This window comes from Hyperolius riggenbachi, chromosome 3 (genome assembly GCF_040937935.1).
Source record: "Hyperolius riggenbachi isolate aHypRig1 chromosome 3, aHypRig1.pri, whole genome shotgun sequence".
NCBI classification, from domain to species: Eukaryota; Metazoa; Chordata; class Amphibia; order Anura; family Hyperoliidae; genus Hyperolius; species Hyperolius riggenbachi.
The window spans coordinates 96,858,248-96,872,798 of NC_090648.1; the positions used below are offsets into that span (position 1 = coordinate 96,858,248).

Here is a 14,551-nt window from a genome sequence, read left to right on the forward strand (position 1 = left end):
CCGCCGCTTTGCCCGCAGCCCCCCGTCCTGGCTGCTACCCCCTCTAGCAAAAAAAAAAACAAAAAACGCAAGCGGATCCAAAACGTGTGCTGCAAAAAAGGCAGCACGGATCCGTTTGCGTTCCGGGTTTTGAAAATCGGAGCCCGGACCGCGGATGCGTCCCGCACCCGGAGCTAGTGTGGCCCAGGCCTTAGCAGCAATAACTGCAATCAAGCGTTTGCGATAACTTGCAACGAGTCTTTTACAGGAGGAATTTTGGCCCACTCATCTTTGCAGAATTGTTGTAATTCAGCTTTGAGGGTTTTCTAGCATGAACCGCCTTTTTAAGATCATGCCACAACATCTCAATAGGATTCAGGTCAGGACTTTGACTAGGCCACTCCAAAGTCTTCATTTTGTTTTTCTTCAGCCATTCAGAGGTGGATTTGCTGGTGTGTTTTGGGTCATTGTCCTGCTGCAGCACCCAAGATCGCTTCAGCTTGAGTTGACGAACCGATGGCCGGACATTCTCCTTCAGGATTTTTTGGTAGACAGTAGAATTCATGGTTTCATCTATCACAGCAAGCCTTCCAGGTCCTGAAGCAGCAAAACAACCCCAGACCATCACACTACCACCACCATATTTTACTGTTGGTATGATGTTCTTTTGCTGAAATGCTGTGTTACTTCTACGCCAGATGTAACTTCCAAAAAGTTCAACTTTTGTCTCGTCAGTCCACAAGGTATTTTCCCAAAAGTCTTGGCAATCATTGAGATGTTTTTTTAGCAAAATTGAGACGAGCCTTAAAGAGAATCTGTATTGTTAAAATCGCACAAAAGTAAACATACCAATGCGTTAGGGGACATCTCCTATTACCCTCTGTCACAATTTCGCCGCTCCTTGCCGCATTAAAAGTGGTTAAAAACAGTTTTAAAAAGTTTGTTTATAAACAAACAAAATGGCCACCAAAACAGGAAGTAGGTTGATGTACAGTATGTCCACACATAGAAAATACATCCATACACAAGCAGGCTGTATACACCCTTCCTTTTGAATCTCAAGAGATCATTTGTGTGTTTCTTTCCCCCTTCTGCTCTCATGCACTGAAGTTTCAGGCTGCTCTTTTCTTCCTGCAAACAGCTTTGCCCTTGTCTGTAACTCCTCAGTATGTGAAAGCCTAGCCAGCTCCGAGGAAGATTTATCCAGCTTGTAAAAGATAAGAGAGAAGCTGCTCTAATCTAAATAATACACAGGCAGTGTGCAGAAAGGGGCCTGGAAGGGGGAGTTCATAGCAGAACCACAACACTGAAGAACTTGGCAGCCTTCCAAAAACAGGCTGACAAGTCTGACAGGGGAAAGATACATTGATTTATTACAGAGACTGTTATAGTAGAAAGTGCTGCAGTAAGCTAGAACACATTAGAATAGCTTTTGGAACTTGTAGGATGATAAAAAACAGGATGCAATTTTTGTTACGGAGTCTCTTTAATGTTTTTTTTTTTTTGTTTAAGGGCCCGTTTCCAGTAGCGTGAATCCGCATGCAGACAACGCATGCGGATTCGCATAAGCAATACAAGTGGATGGGACTGTTTCCACTTGTCAGTTTTCATTTGCGTTTTTCTGTGCAGGATTTTTCTGCACGGTAGACCCTGCAGAATTCGCCTGCGTGTGGAATGCAGGCGAATCGCAGGCAATGTATTTAATAGGGAAATCGCATGCGTTTTTTCCCGCGATTTCGCATTGAAAGTAATGTAAATTGACACAGGCAGTGACATGGTTAAAATCGCATATACCCTGCCTATGCGAAATCGCGGCAAAAAACACACGCAGAATTTCATGCGATTTCATCAGCGGTGATATGCGGCGATTCCGCACCGCAATAGTGGAAACGGGTCCTAAAAGTGGTTTGCGCCTTGGATATCTGCCATGCAGGACGATTTTGCCCAGTCTCTTTCTTATGGTGGAGTCGTGAACACTGACCTTAATTGAGGCAAGTGAGGCCTGCAGTTCTTTAGATGTTGTCCTGGGGTCTTTTGTAGCCTCTCGGATGAGTTTTCTCTGCGCTCTTGGGGTAATTTTAGTCGGCCGGCCACTCCTGGGAAGGTTCATCACTGTTCCATGTTTTAGCCATTTGTGGATAATGGCTCTCACTGTGGTTCGCTGGAGTCCCAAAGCTTTAGAAATGGCTTTATAACCTTTACCAGACTGATAGATCTCAATTACAGTACTTTTGTTCTCATTTGTTCCTGAATTTCTTTGGATCTTGGCATGATGGCTAGCTTTTGAGGTGCTTTTGGTCTACTCCTCTGTGTCAGATAGCTCCTATTTAAGTGATTTCTTGAATGAAACAGGTGTGGCAGTAATCAGGCCTGGGGGTGACTACAGAAATTGAACTCAGGTGTGATAAACCACAGTTAAGTTATTTTTTAACAAGGGGGGGCAATCACTTTTTCACACAGGGCCATGTAGATTTGGAGGGTTTTTTTCTCACTAAATAATAAAAACCATCATTTAAAACTGCATTTTGTGTTCAATTATGTTATCTTTGACTAATAGTTAACGGTTTATGATGAGCAGAAACATTTAAGTGTGACAAACATGCAAAAGAATAAGAAATCAGTGTGTGGGGTGTGCGTGTGTGTGTGTACATACATAACTTCCTGGTTGGCGGCCATGTTCTCTGTTTGTAAACACTGCCTAAAATTTGCGATTGAAAGCCAGGATCGCGGCTGGGAGCGGTGGAGATGGAAAGAGGTATCCAGGAGATCACAGTGACTCGATACGGTATGTTTTTATTGTACAAATTGGACAGTACCGATCCTCTTTAAAGGTGGCCACACACCATACAATTTTTTAAATATCTGTTCAATTTAAAAATTGCAATAAATTTTTCTGACTGATTGTAACATTTCAAAAATATGACCAATGCACCACACACCTATGTTAAATTTTTCCCTCAATTATGATAAAAATGATTGGAAACTCAGAGAAAATTGCTAGGGTGTGTATAATAATAAATTAACAATCCAACACACACACCATACAATGTTTAGTAGAAATTGAAGAGAAATATCTGGCATTCCGGATCGATTTAAATCGAAAAAAAATGGGAAATCCGATCGGATTTTTCAGTCGAATGAAAAAAAAAAAAAAAGCTTTCGATTTTTTCGAGAGATACGATCATTTTTATCGAATGACTAAAATCGGATCATTTTATTGTATCGTGTGTGGCCACCTTAAAGAGAACCCGAGGAGGGGTTCTTCCATCGCAATCTATATACAGAGGCTGGGTCTGTCTATAGAGCCCAGCCTCGGTTGCTAGTTAGTTTCCCCCAAAGCCCCCCCTGCGCGCTGTCAGACCCCATAAAACACAGCCGCGCTATGCGGCTGTGTTTACCTCACTACTGTCAGTCTCGGCTGCTCCCCCGCCTCCTGCATCGCTCCAGTCCCCTCCCGCGTCCCTTCCCTCCAATCAGCGGCAAGGGAAGGGACGCGGGCGGGGACCGGAGCAATTCAGGAGCCGGGGGAGTGGCGAGACTGACATTAGTGAGATAAACACAGCCGGCTGCGACACGCTGCGTGTCACCAGCGCCAGTGTTCTCCCCAGAAATTTTTTCCAGCCGGGTGGCATGAAATAGTAGCCGGGTGGCATGAGAAAGTAGCCGGGTGGGTGAGATGAGAGAATGCAGTGCCAGGGCTTCCGTGAGCAATTATGCTTACAGAATAGGAGGAGGTGAGCTAATGACAGCCGGGTGCTCATCAAAACTAGCCGGGTGGAGCACCCAGCTAAAAGAGCCTGGGGAGAACACTGCAGCGCGGCTGTGTTTTATGGGGTCTGACAGCGCGCAGGGGGGGCTTTGGAGGAAACTAACTAGCAACAGAGGTTGGGCTCTATAGACAGACCCAGCCTCTGTATATGGATTGTGATGGAAGAACCCCACCTCGGGTTCTCTTTAAGCAGCTGACTTTACTGGGCTAAAAGCGTGGTCTAAAGTCAATCGTACAGAGCCACACACTGCAAGCGAGATTCTATGGCAGGCAAACTTGACCCTCCAGCTGTTGAGGAACTACAAGTCCCACAATGCATTGCATGAGTCTGACAGCCACAGTCATGACTCATAAAGGCAAATGCATTGTGGGATTTGCAGTTCCTTAACAGCTGGAGGGCCAAGTTTGCCCATGCCTGTCCTATGGGAATCTCCAACGCTATCAATCTGAATAATGCTGTGCCTCCATGCTTTGAAACCAAAAATCGATTCTGTACCGATCGATCGAAATCATGTAAACCATAGCCAATTCTTTCACAATCCACCAATATTTTACATCCTGCACAATCAAGTAAGTTGCTTGATTTGACCAGATATCAGCCAGTTTTCATTGAATCTAATGGTTTATCGAGCAGGAAAATTGAGGAATATATGAGCACCTTATCAACCAGTGCCTCAGTCATATTTGATATATCTAGCCCAAACATAATGGAAAATTCATCACAGACAAATAAAGTGCTTTACACATACACAGCATACAAATATACATGAAAGGACAGATCACATTTCAAGGATACATATCCTCTACCCCTTTCATGTCTACTCCACTTGCCTCTAATGACCAGTAATCAAATTACACAACAGCCCTCTTCTCTGTAATCTATTAGGTCCCTACACACTCACTGGCCTGATCACAGCACTAATGTAAAGACGCTGCATACAGTGACCAGATCTGCTGCTAAATGGTGAGAAATTACCAGATTATTCATAAAAATATTCATAAGTGCAAGTCTTACCACATCAATCTCATGCCGCCCTAAACATTTGTACATTTATAGCCTAAAAAACAAACAAACAAAAACAGCTGGCTCGCAGAATATTGATTGAGCAGCGCTCTACTGAGATGCAGATTTTCCCAAGCTCAAAGCTAAATAGCATGTATCCTGTGTGATCATTTCAGGCGACAGTTTAGGGATGATAGTTGTACACATATGCTGCTGGGGTCCTGGAACAGCAGTGTGCTCTGGTTTATGGATGGGAGATAGGTTGGTGCCACCTTCAAGGGAGACAGGCCCCAACAGTGGAGTTGGTACATTCTGAAAGCCTGCAAGTTGTTTAGCGTAAATGATAAGCATGCAGCTGTACATCTAGCCGTACAGATAGAAATAACCCTGCAGTTTGCTTGCTCACTGAGAGGGTGAGGTATTGAAATTCCATTTCCTGTGAACTCGGTCTACGGTATGGTGTACCAGCACAGTGGCTGACACACCATGTGGGGCGCGCATGTGAGGAAGAGAGACGGAGCTAGAGGCGGGCACCTAAAGGTAAAGTATTCATGCACACACATGTGGAGGGGGCACATTTTACGGGGAGGGGGGCAGCATCAGGGGTTCCGTTGCATTCGTAGCTCGTCCCGATATCCCGCGCCGTTACCGCCACGAACCTGATTGAGCATGTGGGGCCAAGATTTCGCAGCAAGTCCAATCGATACAGGCAAACAATTTCAGCCTAAAATTGGTCACCTAGTTGATGGGGCATGTTCTTGGCAGCACCAATTTTCATCCGATTTGATTATAAATATAAAATTGGATGGTCGATCAGCTGCCAAGTCGCCTGATGTAAGGTCACCTTTATTGTTTTGTCTCAGCTCAATGAAACAGTTCATCCCTTATCAATGAGTGCTAAACTATATGAACTATTAACCTTTCCTACTCTCAGAAGCTCAGTCCTCTGCCAGGAAAGCTGTAATTTCCTATGGGTGATGGAAGTTTTAGTCTGTCGGGATCCCAACTGGAGAAAAACTGTCAGCTGCATAGCTGAATATTAATTTAACCACCCTGGCGTTCTGATAAGATCGCCAGGGCGGCTGCGGGAGGGTTTTCTTTTAAATTAAAAAAAAAACTATTCCATGCAGCCAACTGAAAGTTGGCTGCATGAAAGCCCACTAGAGGGCGCTCCGGATGCGTTCTTCTGATCGCCTCCGCGGCCAGAAGTAACACGGAAGGCCGCAATGAGCGGCCTTCCGTGTTTCGCTTACCTCGTCGCCATGGCGACGAGCGGAGTGACGTCATGGACGTCAGCCGACGTCCTGACGTCAGCCGCCTCCGATCCAGCCCTTAGCGCTGGCCGGAACTGTTTGTTCCGGCTACGCTGGGCTCGGGCGGCTGGGGGGACCCTCTTTCGCCGCTGCACGCGGCGGATCGCCGCGCTGTGGTGGCGATCAGGTAGCCCACGCGGCTGGCAAAGTGCCGGCTGCGTGTGCTGCTTTTTATTTCATTAAAATCGGCCCAGCAGGGCCTGAGCGGCAGCCTCCAGCGGTGTTGGACGAGCTGAGCTCGTCCAGACCGCTCAAGTGGTTAAAGGAAACCTGTAATTAAGAAAAGTGCTCCTGGGAGGTACTTACCTCAGGAGGGGGAAGCCTCTGGATCCTAAAGAAGCTTTCTTCTTCCCCCACAGTAGAGGGGATCCAGCGCAGCCTCCCTCGACAGTCCGCCTGTTGCTGGTTCTCGGGATTCAGCGCAGGTTCCCTCGACAGTCCGCCTGTTGCTGGTTCTCGGGATTCAGCGCAGGTTCCCTCGACAAGTCCGCCTGTTGCTGGTTCTCGGGATTCAGCGCAGGTTCCCTCGATAGTCCGCCTGTTGCTGGTTCTGGGGATCAGGCGCAGGTTCCCTCGATAGTCCGCCTGTTGCTGGTTCTGGGGATCAAGCGCAGGCTCCCTCGATAGTCCGCCTGTTGCTGGTTCTGGGGATCCAGCGCAGGCTCCCTCGATAGTCCGCCTGTTGCTGGTTCTGGGGATCAGGCGCAGGCTCCCTCGATAGTCCGCCTGTTGCTGGTTCTGGGGATCCGGCGCAGGCTCCCTCGATAGTGCGCCTGTTGCTGGTTCTGGGGATCAAGCACAGGCTCCCTCGATAGTGCGCCTGTTGCTGGTTCTGGGGATCCAGCGCAGGCTCCCTCGATAGTCCGCCTGTTGCTGGTTCTGGGGATCAGGCGCAGGCTCCCTCGATAGTCCGCCTGTTGCTGGTTCTGGGGATCCGGCGCAGGCTCCTTCGATAGTGCTCCTGTTGCTGGTTCTGGGGATCAAGCGCAGGCTCCCTCGATAGTGCGCCTGTTGCTGGTTCTGGGGATCCAGCGCAGGCTCCCTCGATAGTGCGACTGTTGCTGGTTCTGGGGATCCAGCGCAGGCTCCCTCGATAGTGCGCCTGTTGCTGGTTCTGCGGATCCAGCGCAGGCTCCCTCGATAGTGCGCCTGTTGCTGGTTCTGCGGATCCAGCGCAGGCTCCCTCGATAGTGCGCCTGTTGCTGGTTCTGGGGATCCAGCGCAGGCTCCCTCGATAGTCCGCTTGTTGCTGGTTCTGGGGATCCAGCGCAGGCTCCCTCGATAGTCTGCTTGTTGCTGGTTCTGGGGATCCAGCGCAGGCTCCCTCGATAGTCCGCTTGTTGCTGGTTCTGGGGATCCAGCGCAGGCTCCCTCGATAGTCCGCTTGTTGCTGGTTCTGGGGATCCAGCGCAGGCTCCCTCGATAGTCCGCTTGTTGCTGGTTCTGGGGATCCAGCGCAGGCTCCCTCGATAGTCTGTGCTGGTTCTGCACAGGTGCACTAGCAGCTTCCCCTCAGGCTCTGGTGGAAATAGCAAAGGCCAATCGGGTCCACTCGTCTGCACAGGCGCGAGCCATCTGCACCTGCGCAGTAGTGCAGACACAATAGAGAGCCTAAGCGGATAGGTAAATATTATAATTGCTGTTGGCTCGGGGGTTCCAGTGCTGGAAGGAGCTGGCGGAGGACGGGGGAAGCCTCAGAATCCTGAGGCTTCCCCCTCCTGAGGTTAGTGTGAGGCTGGAAACACACTAAGCAGAAACGCTAGCGTAAAACGCAACTTTAACACGTATAATGTTAAAGTGGATCCGAGATGAACTTTTACTCATTGAATAATTGTGTTTCTTTCCTATTGATTATAAGGCATTCCTCAAGCCAAATACTTTTTTGTTTTTGTTTTAATACTCCAATTCCCTATAAACTAAACAAGCCTTGCCCACAGTTTTTCAGAGAGCCTTGGCAGTAGCAAGGGCTCATGGGAGCTCAGTCTGGGCAGGAGGAGGAGGAGGTGTTACTAGCGAGATATTTCAGAGGCAGAGGGGAGGAGCAGGGGGGTTAGGTTTTTTTCACAGAAGATGCAGATAAGCTTGCCCGTTTGTAATGTTTACAAACAACATGGCTGCTGTCATTGTATCACAGGAAGAAATAATCATATTCTATTGAAGCTGTTTGCAGCTAGATATTGTGTGTAAACTATCTAAACTTTAGATAAGATATATAGACAAGTTACTTGTTATAGTTAGTTTTTCATCTCGGATCCGCTTTTAGTCAATGGGACGCATGAAAATACGCATGTGTATGCATTTTTTTTAATACGCGTTTCTAAAACGCTGGTTTTGTTGCATATTTTCAAAAACGCGTAAAAACCCCACATAGTGAAACTCAATGGTGATGCAATGTATTTGTTTTCTGATGCATTTACGCTTCCTGTTCACTTCCTAGTGATTTGCATAAAACACATACACGCATGAAGAATGCATACAAAACGCACAAAGATACATGTGCGGGAAGAAACCAGGAAACGCGCAGAAAACACATGTAGAATGCAATAAAAACACACAAACGCATATGACAGAAAACGCTACCTTTCACGCACTGCCAAGTGTGCACCCAGCCTAGCCTAAGCCTTTTGCTTTTTCAAAAAATTACAGGATCCCTTTCTGGCTCTGTGCTAGTGACCAGGTACAAACCCACTAGCACTGCACCACTCGTGGCCGCGAAGATAAAGAGGGTCCCGGCTGGCAGGTGAAAGGTTGTGGAGGATCAGTGAAGCCTCAGAAGGGTATAATTTGGATACTTACCTCAGTAGTCGAAAGCCTCTGGATTGTCCAGAGGTTTCCCAGATCATCTTTAAGCCCACCGTTCCTCCACAGGACCCCCTCCGTGGCTGCGCTCCCGGACGTGTACGTGCACATCCGTACTGAGCATGTGTGAGTAAATTATGGGCAAGCCCAGTAGAATGAAGTGACCATGCACGAAGGAAAAATAGCTATGCACAAGCAACTCTGTTCTACTGGACATTCAAGGATGTTATTTGCGCATGCCCAGTCCAGATACACTCACACACAGCAGGAGTGTGGTCACATGACATATTCAACAAGCTCTTGTCGGATAGGTTAACAGGGATTCAGCGCTGGAACATTGAACTGCAGAAGGATCCAGGAAGCTAATATGGTTGAGGTAAGCCAGTAAAAAAAAAAAAAATCCGTAGGGAACAGTTTTTCAATCACAGCAACACCTACAACTTGTATCATTCTAATAGGCCAAATAGTATGGAAGTATTATTACTACAACCAATCTGATACCAAGCAATTTTGAGAGGGCGCTGTTCTCCCAATCACATTTTTGGAATTTCTCTAAGGACTTTCTCGCTGGCTCATGTCAACCATACTAGCACCCCCTCTGGACTATCCACTACTGAGGTAAGTATCCAAACTTTTATGTTTTGGGTTTTTTTTGCCAAAAAAAATCCCTATTATTATTTTAGTATTTATATAGCGCCAACATCTTTTGCAGCGCTGTACAGAATATATAGTCTAGTCCAGTGATCTGCAAACTTAGCTCTCAGGCTGTTAAGGCACTACAAGTCCCACAATGCATCTTCCTTTATGAATCATGACTGTCAGACTCCTGCAATGCATTGTGGGACTTGTAGTTCCTTAAAGAAAATCTGTAATGAAAAAACCTCCCCTGGGGGGGTACTCACCTCAGGTGGGGGAAGCCTCCAGATCCTATTGAGGCTTCCCCCGTCCTCCTCAGTCCCACGGTAGCAGCGAAAAACCTCATAGAGCGGCGGCGATGTAAATATTTACCTTTTGGCTCTCTGCTCGGAAATAGGCGAAAATAGCGGATCTCCGTCGGGCCGCTCTACTGCGCAGGCGCAAGTCTCCTGCACCTGCACAGTAGAGCAGACCCAACGGAGATCAGCTATTTTCGCCTATCGCCGTGGGAAGAGCCACAACAGCGCCCCCGCTGGAGCCAGAATTGTCGCCTGTGCGTTCCGTGGGCTGCAACGAGACCGCCGTGGGACACAGGAGGACTTAAAAAAGCCTCAATAGGGTCCAGAGGCTTCCCCCTACTGAGCCTTTTTTAAGTACAGGTTTTCTTTAATAGCTGGAGAGCCAAGTTTACAGATCACTGGTCTAGTCACTAACTGTCCCTCAGAGGAGCTCACAATCTAATCCCTACCAGAGTCCTATGTCTGTACTGGACTGGTATGTAGTTTAGTCTAGGGTCAATTTAGGGGGGAGCCAATTAACTTACCTGTATGTTTTTGGGATGTGGGAGGAAACCTGAATGCCCGGAGGAAACCCACGCAGACACGGGGAGACCATACAAACTCCTTACAGATGTTGACTTGGCTGGGATTCGAACCGGGGACCCAGCGCTGCAAGGGCGAAAGCACTAACCACTACGCCACCGTGCAGCCTAGAGTCTGATGGTTGTTCTGATTGTGATTGGGTGGACGCCACCCTTTCGATCTACTAGGTTTGCAATAGGTTGTAGTAAACTACGCCGACGCCAATCATAATGCTTCGTGCTGTAGAGAATGCTGTGAATGGAGAACTATTCCCTATGAGGTTTTCTGCTGGATCCCCTAACGTAGACTAGCACAGAAAAATGTACACTTGGAACTGTTAAATTTGGACAATTTTAGCTATCTACAGATTTTTACATTAAATTGCAAAGGGGATTGCGTGTGTGTGCGCGCGCGTGTGTACGTACGTACGTACGTACGTACGTCTATATTTAAAGAGAACCCGAGGTGGGTTTGAAAAATATTATCTGCATACAGAGGCTGGATCTGCCTATACAGACCAGCCTCTGTTGCTATCCCAAACCCCGCTAAGGTCCCCCTGTACTCTGCAATCCCTCATAAATCACAGCCACGCTGCTGACAAACAGCTTGTCAGAGCTGGCTGTGTTTATCTCTATAGTGTCAGTCTGCTGCTCTCCCCGCCTCCTGCAGAACTCCAGTCCCCGCCTGCATCCCTTCCCTCCCTGCTGATTGGAGGGAAGGGACGGGGGCAGGGACCAGAGCTATGCAGAAGGCGGGGAAGCAGCTGAGACTGACACTACAGCTGTAAACACAGCCTCACAGCACGGCTGTGATTTATGAGGGATTGCAGAGTGCAGGGGGACCTTAGTGGGGTTTGGGATAGCAACAGAGGCTGGGCTGTATAGGCAGATCCAGCCTCTGTATGCAGATATCATTCTTTAAACACACCTCGGGTTCTCTTTAAGGACATTTTATAAGGAAAGTTCACTTCAACCAACCCATAACCCCTTTCAAAAATGTGATCAATATCACATCACTCGAATCACGATTTAGATAATACGATTACAGCTGGTCACTGAGACAAGTTTAGTTTTTCTGGCAGCTAGCAGCTTTTTTTTCTTCTATTAGTGCATCAGTGGACCTCTCCCCATGCAGCAGATCTGTATGCAGAAGACATATGGTTGTCATTGATGTGCACTGTGCAGCCCTTAACAGATAAATCAGGGGACATGTCACTTTCATGGAGGAGGGGGATGAGATTACGACCCTCAGCCACCATCCCTACTCTCATGTGTGCCCCCTGCAGATCACTGTCACGCTCACATGATGCCCCCACCACACAGTCTCCATTACAGCTATAATACCCCCATTACACAGGACTGGCATCCTCAGTGTGCTGCGCTACAAATCTCCAGCCCGACATGCTGGCAAATGTAGTTCCTCCTCAGCAACAGTACATAACACCCCACACGATTCTCTCCCCCCCCCCCCCATGCATGCCTCCCCCACCATGCATGCCTCCCCCACAGCCCCGCACACGACCCCGGCCCCTGTCACCTGTCCCCAGCTGAAGGTCTCTGCGTCTCTCAGCACCAGGCGCATGCGCACATCCCCCAACTCTACTCGTACAACACACTACACACCCAGCCACGCCCTCCCGCTGCTAGAAGCCAGCCACACTCTCTTCCCATTGGATGACCAGGCGCCGGAGGACTGCACAGCCCACCGCAAGATCAAATGTACCATAGAGACGTGATCGCAAATAGAGGGAAACCACGCCTCCACGGCTTATCTATGGTGGTACTCACAGTCAGTCAGATACCGTTATATAATTACATAGGGCATAGGCTAGAAACAGCAGTGTGTTCACTTGGTAACCACTAGCCGTCTAGCATTGCTGTAAAAAGCAATGCAGTACTAGTGTGATTCACAGAATAAAGGATTTTAGTTGTCTGAAAAAAATTATAACAATGATAATGTAAGAATTAGAAGCATAGCCCCCAACTGTCCTTCTTTCGGAGGGACAGTCCCTCTTTGGGTGCCCTGTCCCTCTTTCCTCCTCATTTGTCCCTCTTTCCTCCTCATTTGTCCCTCTTTCAGGACTTTGTCTCTCTCAGAATCAGAATAAGTTTATTCGCCAAGCACGACTGGGTCATGCCCGGAATTGGGTTTGGCACCTTACATTTGCTGATAGTAAACACAGGAAGTACAAAAAGACAAACAGTGCAGAATGGTCCATACTCCATAGTGCAATGTGAATACAAAAACGGGTGCAAAATGGGCAATAGAATACAGTAACGTGAGCAGTGTCAGTGACCAGATTCAACATAGAGTTATGTTCGTTAGTTCAAGTCAAGTGAGTTCAGGAGGTTGACAGCGGAGGGGAAAAAGCAGTTACTGTGCCTCAAAGTTTTTGCGCAGATGGCTCGGAAGCTGCGGCCTGACGGTAGCCGGATGAAAAAGCGGTGACCAGGGAGTGCGGGGTCACCGGAAATCCTCAGTGCTCTGGAGCATAGCCTGGAGAGATGTAGGCAGTCGAGTGAGGGGAGTGGTCTCCCAATGATCCTTTCCGCCGATCTAATGAGCCTCTGAAGTTTGTATCTATCCCTGATAAACGATCCAGCGTACCATACAAGGATCGAAGAGCAGAGGACGGACTCTATGGTGGCAGTGTAGAAGTTTGTCAGCAATTCCTGGGCCATTCCGAACTTCTTCAGTTGTCGGAGAAAGAACAGCCTCTGCTGGGCTTTCCTCTGAGTTAAGGTGGTGTTTTCCTTCCAGGTCAGGTCATTTGAGATGGTGGTGCCCAGGAGGCGAACGCTGGCCACTCGCTCAGCTTCGAAGCCATCAATGTAAATTGGTGGGGGGGGGGGGGGGGGGGGCGGGAGCATGCCTCCTGAAATCTACTATCACCTCAACAGTTTTGGCTGTGTTAAGGACCAGTCTGTTATCCCTGCACCACTGGCATATTCTGTCGACCTCCCGGCGGTAGTCCTGTTCGTCGCTGTTGGTCACCAGGCCAACGATGGTGGTGTCATCCGCAAATTTGATGACCTTGACAGAGTTTGCCCTGGATCTACAGTTGTTTGTGTAGAGGGAGAACAGGATCGGTGATAAGACACAGCCTTGTGGGGCCCCCGTGTTCCGTACCCTTGGTTGAGAGATGACATCCCCCAGCTTCACGACTTGAGACCTGCTGGTCAGGAAGTCAGTGATCCACAGGCGAAGGGTGGGATGGACATTTAGTTCTTCCAGATTGCTCTGCAGTATGCGGGGGCAGATGGTGTAAAAAGCCGAGCTAAAGTCTAGTAGAAGGTGTGACAATCCAGCCCCGCGATCCCGTCGAGATCTGCTCCCGTTAGCGTACGCAGGAAGTACGGGCGCAGACGGACAACGAGACCGGTTGCTGGATCGTCAGAGGGAAGAAAGAAAAGGGCGACAGAGCGTGCCAATCCCGTCTAATCTGCTCCCGTTAGCATACGCAGGAAGTACGGTGAACAGACTGACAATAAAGATTGGTCGCGCAGCTGCCGACAATATGTAATGGGACAAACATCCACCAATCCCGTATTACTAGGCCACTGTTGCCATGCAGGTCTCATGCACTAGAGACTGCTGGAGGCAAATTCACTGTGTGCGTAGTAAACGGTTAAGATTGGTTGGAGGTGCCCATACATGTACAATTTTGATTGTATATACAATCTGTAAACTAAAAATATCGATTTCACGCTGGAAATCTGGTAAATACACTGCCACCACTGTCCGGTTGTATGGAGCGGACAGTCTCCAACGCTATCATAATACGGTAGCCAGCCCAATCACGTTCAACACGCTCAAGTCACCGTTCGGGGAATAATCACTTCCGACGGCTTAAAGACTGTGAGCAATGTGACGTTAAAGAAAGGTTACTGGGTCCCTATATGATGCAATCTCGAATTGTATTTATAATCGAGAAACGAAGTTATCGATTTCGCACAGGAAATCTGGTACTAGCTAATCCTAGAAGGAAGAAACGGTTATTTACAACCTAGCTAGCAAATCAACAATTTATAAGCAAATCATAAAACAATGCGGTAGTATGACTGACTCTTCAGAGGGCAGATTCGTTATAGCAGCAATCAGATGACCAGAAAAGGCACACAACTGAACGATAAAATCGTTAGTTTATTTCTAAACTACATACACACAGCTTATTTTAGAACAGATTGATTGG

General features: G+C 48.1%; 1 protein-coding gene across 1 annotated transcript in view; it reads right to left on the bottom strand.

The window, feature by feature from the left end:
• The window catches only part of VDAC3 (voltage dependent anion channel 3), a 55,618-nt gene extending 43,619 nt beyond the window's left edge, over positions 1–11,999 (bottom strand). The window contains exon 1 of the mRNA XM_068274636.1: positions 11,896–11,999. The gene's annotated coding sequence lies outside the window, so the exon portion shown is untranslated. The remainder of the gene's footprint in view (positions 1–11,895) is intronic.
• Between the last annotated feature and the right edge of the window lie 2,552 nt (positions 12,000–14,551).